At 37.3% G+C, this 10,271-nt stretch overlaps 1 non-coding gene across 1 annotated transcript; it reads left to right on the forward strand.

Moving 5' to 3' along the window:
- Nucleotides 1-8,876: 8,876 nt before the first annotated feature.
- LOC126944693 (U6 spliceosomal RNA) lies at nt 8,877-8,981 on the forward strand. Its single transcript, XR_007722156.1, has one exon. It is a non-coding gene; the product is annotated as a U6 spliceosomal RNA (small nuclear RNA).
- Nucleotides 8,982-10,271: the final 1,290 nt, after the last annotated feature.

A 10,271-nucleotide genomic window follows, 5' to 3' on the forward strand; every position in this document is an offset into this window, starting at 1 on the left:
AGAACTCTACACTTTAACTTATCCCCCCACTGTATTTTATTGTTATAAAAATTTCCATCTATTCATATTGTATAACTTTAAACATATTTTTAATTAGAGTTATTTTCAATACTTTGTCTTTTAGCCTTTATACTAGAATTAAAAGTGATTTAGCCACTGCTATTACAATAGTACAGTATTCTGTATTTGTTTACATATTTACCAGCAGCAACAAATTTCATATTTTCTTATGCCATTGTCTTGCTGTTTAGCATCCTTTCAATTCAACTTGAATAACTCACTTTAGCATTTCTTGTAAGGCAGATCTAGTGGTGATGAACTTTCTCAGCTTTTGTTTGTCTAAGAAAGTCTTTATCTGTCCTTCATTTTTGAAGGATAGTTTTGGGAACAGTATTCCCAGCTAGCAGTTGTTGTTTTTTTTTTTTTTCCAGCACTTCGAACATATCATTCCACTCCTTCTGTCTGCAAGGTTTCTGCTGAAAAATATGGGGCTTGTCCTAAGAAAGTTCTTTTGTATTTGACAAGTTGCTTCTTGCTTGCAGCTTTCAATATTCTCTTTGCCTTTAGATTTTGACAATTTGATTATATGGCTCAGTATGGACATTTTTCGGTTCAAATTATTTGGTGCCTTTTGGACTTCTTAAATCTAGATGTCCTTTTTCTTCCCCAAATTTGGGAAGATTTTAGCCATTATTTATTTGGATAAGCCTTCTATTCCTTCCATTTGTTTTCTTCTTCTGAGACTCTCATAATGTTTATATGTCTGCTTGATGGTGTCTCACAGTTCTTTTACATTTTCTTCACTTTTTACATTCTTTTTTTCTTTCTGCTATTTTGACTGAATTATTTCCAGTGACCTGTTTTTGCATTTGCTGATCCTTTCTTCTGCTGTTGTATCTCTCTAGCAAACTTTTCAGTTCAACTATTGTATTCTTCAGCTCCATGATTGCCATTTGGTATTTTTTAATATTTCCTATCTCTTTATTAAAATTTTCACTTTGTTCATGCATTATTGTCTTGATCTCAGTGAACATCTTTGTGAGAATTATTTTTAATTCCCTGTCAGGTAAATCATATAATTTCATTCCATTAAGATCATTTTCTGGAGATTTTTCTTATTTCTTTGTTTGGAACACTTTTTCCTGGTTTTTCATTTTTCTTAAGTTTCTGTGTTGATGTCTGCACATTACACAAAGTTGGCACCTCTTCCAGTCTTCACAGACAGGCGTTATAGAGAAGAAAATTCCACCAAACAACATGGTCAGATTCTGGGGGCCTCCACCAACTCTTTTTCTCTCCAGGAAGAAGTAGGAAGTTGTGGTTTTGTCCATGTCCTCTGTTATGACCCAGAAGGGAAAGCTATGCCATCTACCAACCCAAGCTGCTGTCTCCATCCTACCCCATGTGGCTGGAATGTGCCAGATCTATTGGTGCTGCAGGGTTGGTGAGAAAGATGCTATTTCTTTGGGCAGCCCCAAAGAAGTTGGAGTGTGGGATCTATGAATCAGCTCTTCTGTCCGTGGGGAAAGGGAGAAGCTGAGAGCTGGGATTTTTTCATTCATTCATTCTGTATTGAGCAGTGGGGAGAATCAATGGCATTTACCAGGCCAAGCCACTGCCTCTGTTCTCTTTCACTTGGCTATACTGTGCCAGACCCATCAGAGCTCCAAGACTGACAAGGCAGAGCCACTCCTCTAGGTAGTGGCTCATAAAAGTCAGAGTTCTGGATGTGTAAAACAACCCCTGCCTCCAATGAGTAAAGTTAACAGTGAGGATTCTCTTCTTGATCCTATGATGCTGCACTGGGGTCAGGGTCTCTGGTAAGAACATATCCCATATCTCCCTATTGGCTTCAGTGAGTTGCTATTGGTCCCTCCCAGGATGCAAGAACCTTTCAATTAGTTTCTGGTTTCTCACAAAGGGAATTTGCCTATGAATTATTGCTTAATTTATGTGTTTGTTGGAGGGAAGGAGGATCCAGGTCTTCCTACTCTACCTTGTTGATAACATCACTCTCTGAGACATTTATCATGAGGACATACTGCACACTAGGTTCTGTAGTCATCCCTTTAGATTTATCATAGCACTTAGTCATCACAACATTACCACAAGATAGGTTTTATGATCATCCAGATCTTACAGACAAAGAAACTGAGGTTTAAGAAAGTTGAATAAATTGTTCAAGATTACAAAGCTAGTAAGTGCAGGGCCAGAATTATAAACCAGGTATGTCTAACTCCTAAAGCATGTCTTAAGCACCATGATATTCTGCCTTTGCACAGAAGATGAGAGGACATACGGAAGAGACAGGGGAGACAAGCCAACATTTTCTCAGAGGGAAGCAATGCTTTTAGGTAGTGCCAACATCGTCAGTCAGTCTAGGACTAATGCCAGTGTTGTCTACAGGAGAACAGCATGAACCCCTACACTGGGTAGGTCAATAGTGAATCATATATATGACACTTATGTATGCCTTGAATTGTGCTATGTGCTGGAAGGAACAAAATCAGTAAGACATGGTACCTGCCCTGGAGAATGCCTTAATGTGAAAATAAGATAAAGATATGTTTCAAATTCTCAGGAAACAGTAGACACAGTCATTTGGTCATTTCGTCCAGTCTGGAGTCTAAGAAGGCTTCCCAAAGAAGCTAATGCCTAGAAGTTAGGTATCAGAAGCTAAGTAAGAAAGGGTTTCCAGGTTGAAGAAACAGGATGTGCAAAATCTCAAAGACTTGAAATTATATGGTGGGTACAAAAACCTAAAAATACTTAAGTACTACTCAAGTGCTTAAAGTAGAAATTAGAGAGTGGGCAGATGAATACAGTGACCATATGCCCAGGTTTCCCTGGGATGGTACAGTTTTATACACATTGTACCAGCTAAGTTGTCAATTACACCCACACTTCACACTAAAAAATATTCTGCTTTGGGTGAAAAATTATATGGCCACCTTACAATCACCCTACGAGATGAGGCTACCCAGTGAAATAGAGGCCAAATCACAGAGTCCTTTACATCATGCTAAGAAGTTGACTTAGGGTAGTTGTGCGGGTTGGTTACATGAGTATATAGTGTGACATTTACAGACATGTTTACAATATTTTCAACTCATAATGAACTTATCTGGACATAACCTCATCATAAGTCGAGGACTATACTGAATATGTGTAGCTTTCACACTATTATAAAGTCAAAAGTCAAAACATCAAAAGTTGGGGACCATTTGCGCTAGGTTTACCACTGGTAAAGGGGAGGTGACTTTAGGTAATAAACTTCTAAAAATTCATGGTTTTATATGTATTTTAATGTATGTTGAGGGAGAAATATATCTAGCACATTCAACGCATGGCTTCATGAATATTATTGCCCTGGATAAACTAAATATGTATTGCTCTGGTGATGCATCCTATTTAAATCCATGAATTTTAAACCCAGTGCTCTTGCATGAATGTTTCAAACATTGAACAACTGAAACTTCTCTCACAACTTTGGAAGGTTGAGAAAGCACATGATATGTGTTGGTCATATGGATTCTCTTATATTGAGTATCTATGGGTATCAATGTATTCTTTCCAGCAATACACTGAATATCACTTCCAGTGGTATAATACTATGGCAGCAATATCAAAGAACTATGAAAATGGCTGAAATCTAAGATGCACTATTATGGGAGACTGGGGAGGGGGTGCTGTCAAAGGGCTCTAGGCCAGGGATTTCCATGGGAATCTCACCATTTTACTCTCCTGCTTAAAGCTCTACATTCTGGTTCCTGGTTGGACTTAAGGAAGTAATTGTGAAAGAAGGAAATTATTTTAGTAATCAGTTAAAAGGTGGTAAAGACTAAACTGAAAAAGTGATGGTGAGCTGGTGGGAAGAGAAATTTTTGAGATGTATTTAAAAGCTAAAATCAATGTGTCTTAATGATTGAGCAGAGGTAGGAAAGAAAAAGTAAATAGTCAAGCTTGAGTCCTAGGTCCCTGACTCAAGCAACTTGATAGAGAATGGTTCCACCAATCAAACTTGTACTGTAGTCCAGGACTATAGAAAAAGCATGTTTAAAGTGAAAGACAACAAATTCATCAGCTCTCCAGCCACAGTGTAACCACACAGAAATGGGAGGGAGATAGGTTTTCCAGAAAAGAGCATCATATTTAGATTTAGAATAACTTGGCTCAAATTTTAGTTTTGTTAGTTGCTTCTTCTGGGAAATGTGTATAATATATTAGAAGGTTGTTGTGAGAATTAAATGAGAGGCTATGTGTGAAAGCACTTTGTAAATTGTAAAGTGTCAGTTGTTATTTTGAAGTAAATAAGCAGAAGTGATAATGAATTCTAAGACTTTAGAGATTATAAGGCTCAAAGGCACACTTTAGGAGGCAGACCACATGGTCTATTCTTAGCATGCTGTACTTAAACTACCTCCCACAGATAAGAATTTGTTTTTTAAAACTCCTAAAGTAACCTTATTAGCCCATTTTAGAGTTTTTGAACGCTCAGTATTTAACAGTACTTAACCTAATTTTATTATGCTCCAACTCCTTTTGTGCTATATCCATGGTTCCCTTACATTCTTGAAAACCCTTCATGAGGGTTTTCAATCTTTTCTTCAGTAGGCTAAATGATACTTTATCTTTTAAACTATCTATAAGCTATTGCATGCATGCGTTTCTCAGGGTAGCTAGATTAAAGTAATAACAACTTCTCATCTCCTTAAATCCTTTTTTGAAAAAAGCAGGCTATAAATAATGAAGGCTTATTGCATGCTGCTTTTTTTCAAACCTGAACATCAAGCTTTGCCACTTGTAATTTGTATGAGCTTAGATCAGTGACAAGACATCCAAGCTTTAGTTTCTTTATCAGAAGTCAATTCAGTGATGGCTGTTCTCTACTAGAGATGAGGGGTGGGACTAGAGTAATAATGGAGTAGTAAAGAGAAACTATGAGGACTAGAAAGTCAAGAGGGGCACTAGAACTGAGAGCACTTTGCAAACTGTAAATGCCTACACCTTGCAAAAACTATTTGTCATGCATTATCTTATTTGACCTTCTTTTCAGCCCCATGAGGCATTGGCATGTAATGTCACCATTTCAGAGTTGGGGAAAAGCAGATATGAAAAAGTCAAGCCATGTGCTCAAGATCCTGTAGCCAATCAGTGATGAGGCCAAATCCCAGATCTACTGTCTTTGACTGCATTCATTCATCATTAAACGTGTTCATCTCATGCCAGTAATCCCAGCACTTTGGGAGGCCAAGGCAGGTGGATCACAAGGTCAGGAGATCAAGACCATCCTGGCCAACATGGTGAAACTCCATCTTTACAAAAACACAAAAATTAGCTGGGTATGGTGGTGCACGTTTGTAATCCCAGCTACCTGGGAGGCTGAGGCAGAAGAACTGCTTGAACCTGGGAGGCGGAGGTTGCAGTGATCCGAGATCATGCCACTGCATACCAGCCTGGTGACAGAGCAAGATTCTGTCTAAAAAAAACAACAACAAAACAAAAAACAAAAACAAAACAAGAATATGTTCTTTTGATCTCTTACTATATATATGTGACACATTAGGTGCTTGGGAAAAAAGAAAACTACAGACCCTACCCTTCCTCACTGACTTCTCTACCATTCACCAGAGCTCACAGTCTAGTAGGGAAGAAAATAGATAAGGTCCTTGAGATCTAGGTCTAATATCCACGCCATCTCTGCACCAGCAAAAGTTTGATAGAATCTGGTTAGCTGTTTCCTTTATGTTACAGAAGCTTGAAATAACCTCTATGATGAATCATTTGGAGTATGAATTTGGGAAAATATTTATTCCATATGTTATAGCATGAGAAAAATATAAGCTGCCTAACCAATAACTTTACCAATAAGATATTAACTATATTTTTCACCAATAGGGTCCTGGAACTTTTACAACCTACTTTGCTAAGTGTGGCCATTTGCTCCTGTTCTGATCAAAGAAATGGAAGTAGAAATCGACACAGTTAAGATTTTAGGAAAAGCATTTTCCTGATAAAAAGGGACAGACTCAACCAGCTTATCTCGTTTGCTTTTTATCTTCCCTCTTCCCACACTCTCTGCTCTTTTTTCTTGGAATCGGATGTGATGCTCAAAAGAAAAAAAAAAAAAAAAAAAAAAAAAAAAGCCATCTTGGAAGAAAGCCATAAGGAAGAAAGTCAAGCAGTAAGGGAGTCAAAGCAGAAAGGTAGGGAGAGCCTGGGTTCTAGACAACATCATGGAGCTGCCCTAAAGAACTAGAATTTGTACGTTCATACTTGAGTACATAAGAAAAACAAAACCCTACTCTATTAAACCACTGAGGTCAAATTTCCATTACATGTAGTCTAACACAATTACCAATATAAATGCAGCCCGTATTTTATTAGCAATGAGGAATACTAGCTAGCACTCTCTGACATAAAAGGACATTGACAAATGTCACAGAGCCACCTGGACTTTGGTTTTGTTTCTGCACTCCACCAGCAATTTGGAAGTAATAAATGAGAATAATCTATAACAATTAGTGTTCTTAATTGAGATGTCTAAAATTTCTTTTAATATGGTTCCTAGATCACAATTTTTGGAGTAGTACAGATATCCCTCGGGTGATTGGATGGTGTCTGGTCAGAACTGTTTGCTGTGTGCCTTTACCCTATTTGTTTGATCGTCCACTGCCATGACACAAGGAGGTAGGTGTATATGAGATATCTGAGGCACAGTATCTTAGAACAGATGCTTGTATAGTCTGATGATGGAGATGCAAAATAGATTCTCTCCAAGATTAGTCTATTTACATGGAGTTATAGATTCACACCATCTGGATACAAACACAAGCAAGCATTAATGTCTTGGTCCTGCTGAAGTCTAGTGGAAAAGAGAATGAAGGATCCCTGGCAAAGAAGAGATGAACTCTTCAAATCTCAAACCACCCCAGGCAGAGTGTGGTGTAATTGTTCTGATAGCCACAGATCCTGTGAGATCTGGATCACTTTATCAGTGGGTCCCAACTGATACGAGAGCAGCAGCGTGGGCTAGCTGAGTGCCTCGCTGCCTCAGGCTGTGCTGGATAGCTAGTCATAGTACCATCCTCTAATAAGACTGGAGGAGATAGTCCTGACCCTTGTCAGAAGTAGCAGGGCAAGCAGAGATTGGGCTTCTAGCTTCACCAATGGTAACTAACTGTGCACATGTTGTACCGACAAGTATCAAAAGTGGCTAGGCATTCAAGAGCAAGAGACCTCAGACAAAAGTAACTCATTCTCCAGTCTTTTAAAAATGTATACCTAAGAGACAACACACATTGCTTTTGAAAAAAATTGATATATTAAGTTTTGGTTGCATGGTTGCAACAGCTGGTTTTATACCCAAGACCTAAAAGCTTTTTTTTTTTTTTTTAACTATTTCAGGGTCAGTCTGAAGAGTAATGAGAGGAAGATAAAAAGCACAGGAAGAGGATCTTTGTGCCTTCTTCCCAAGACAGCATCCAGTAAAAATGCCGAATAAACCATATGCAGATGTCCAGTAAGATAAGAAATCCTTCCTTCAAATGCAAAGAAAAAATCTTTTTATTAATTCAACAAATATTTATTGAATGCTGATTCTACAGGCCTAGTGCCCTTATTTATATAATTTTTCATTGTGCATGCATGGGTTTACACCATACAGCTTACATGTGGCAAGCTTTTACCCTGGCCTGACTTTCCAGCCAGCCAACATGTTTCTCCGTTCCTTCTCTCTCCCCATATTCCTTGTCTTTCCTTTTCTCCTACTCTCCTTTAATTCAACTGCTGCCAAATATCTTCCAAATGCAGAATGACTACAAACTAATTTTACTATTAGCTTAAGCGAAGCAAATAAGATGTAAATCCTCTGCCAGAGAAGTCAAAGAGTGCATTCCAAAGTCCCATTTTTATAAGCAATTTTTAAATAATCTACTATGTGGTATGATTCATGACACTGTTCTTCTTCCATTAACTGAGAGTTAATTATGTGACCTCTTCTTTTTACCACCTGAGATTCTAGAATTAAATTCAGCATGCTAAGAGTTCCTGTTACTTTCTGCTGTGGTGAACAGCCACTATTCTTATACTGAAATACACAGAGAGTCATCTCAGTTCATTGGCACCCCCACCCAATCCCACCAGCAGTTTGCTTGATGCTTGTATATGACCTTTGAGAGTTCCCATGGCACAGGCAACTTTCTCAATCACTAAGTCCATATGTCAGTACAAAATTTCATAGAAACCACAGGTGAGAAGATGGTGAAGTAGCTCTGAAAATAATATTGTAAGGATCCAAATTGATATCCAGAGATAGAGCATCTCATAACCCAAAACTTGTGCCAGGAAATTATTTTAGTCCATTTAACCTTTGCTGCCTCTCCAAGTCTCTCCCTCTCATTGAGACGTATCTGCTTGGTTGTCTAGAGTTAACTTTCCTAGGCGTTTGTTTTCACAAACCTTTAATTTGTATCTTTTTTTCCTCTTCTCTTTCTCCTCTTCCTCTTCTTCCTTCTTTCTGTTTTCTTCTTTTATTCTTCTGATTTCCAATTATTTTAAAAATCCCATGCCTTTATTTGCTCCAAATGACATTTGCTAATGCTCTCAAATGAAGTCCAAAACTAAATTTAATTTTCTGATTGCCACTGGAGATGTTATGCACACAATGCTGCCAGAGTGTCCTTCCAACATGTAAATATGATCTTATTACTCTGCTGCACAAAATTCTTCAACTGTCCTTATTAGGATCTCAAAGTTAAATCAAGCTTCTTTAGCAGGGTCTTCATGTATTCATCTGATCAAATGAATGTATTTTTACTGAGAGACTATTATGCATGATTCTAACACATAGAAATATAATATTAAACAAAATGTCATGCTTGTTTTGGCAGCACATAAACTAAACTGGAATGATACAGAGAAGATTAGCATGGCCCCTGCACGTGGATGACACGCAAATTCATGAAGCGTTCCATTAAAACAAAATGCCTTATATCCTATGGAGTTTACATTCTAGTACTGGGAGGGGTGGGGGGAGAGAGAGAGAAAGAGAGAGAGTGAAATACAATTTTTGATATAAAATGTGAAGAAAATAAAAAAGTTATAAGGGGGAAGAGTGACTAAAGGAGGGACCTCTTTAGCTAGGATGGTTAGGGAAGGCCTCTCTGAGGCAGTGACATTTGACCTGAGACCTGAATAACAAGAATAATAAACTCTTAAGATTAAATTGTTACTTACCTGTGAAATTCAGTTATATAAATGAATTTTTCCCTTATAATATGAATCTTACTTTGTAAGAAGTATTTTGAATAGCAATCTAATTTTGTCTATTTTTATATACTGCTTCCTTGCAGACTAAATCTTTGTATTTGTGTGTGTCCTGTAAGTTAATAGAATTTTACAGTCCAAGAGAGCAAACTCCCTTCCAGTTAGTCCTACTGCTACTCAAAATATGGGTCTTATTGGGCTTGTAACTCCTAAGTATTGTGAGACCTTGGACAAATGGGTTTCCTTTTCAGGCAGAAAATGAAAACAGCTACTATCTAAGATCCCTTCCAAGTCTGAAATATCTAAAATGGCATGATTCCACTTTGAGTCATATGTTTATGATCTACAAAAAACTAGCACCTAAATTGACAAAAATCTACTCACCTATGAGACAATGTTTTAATGGAATAGAAGGTAATTAATAATGATTGGTGAATTTACTAAGTTTTAAAAATTAATTTGTCACTTAACATCTTCTAGATCTATTATGTATGCTAAGAGGTTTAATTCTTCAATGTTAGTGTCTTGGCTCCTTTTAAATTCCGATGGCTGTAGTTTTAGAAAACCTAATGAATGGCCTTATTTTTTCAGTTGCAAATAAGATAAACAAAAGGAAAATTGGACAATAATAGGTAACACTGATTGAGGTCTTATTACGAACCATGCTCAGTTCTAAGTCTCCATATGTGAAAATTAACTTACTCCTCACAACACTGAGATAGGTCATTATACTTTTTTCACAGATCCAGACATCAGGGGTGAGTACTTTAATAATTCAAAACTATTCAATGGTAAAGCTGGAATTTGATCACTAGCAGTCTGATATTAGGGGCTATATTTTAATTACTACATTATACTCTACTCTTAGGCACTATACTGAAGACCCTATTTACATGAAGGCAAATTTGCACTTAACGATAGGGCTATGAGAAACAGAGAAATTACAAAAGTTCTTACAGTTTTTTAAAGATAAATTTATCTCTCCGCCAAAAGAAATAGCAATC

This window comes from Macaca thibetana, chromosome 1 (genome assembly GCF_024542745.1).
Source record: "Macaca thibetana thibetana isolate TM-01 chromosome 1, ASM2454274v1, whole genome shotgun sequence".
NCBI classification, from domain to species: Eukaryota; Metazoa; Chordata; class Mammalia; order Primates; family Cercopithecidae; genus Macaca; species Macaca thibetana.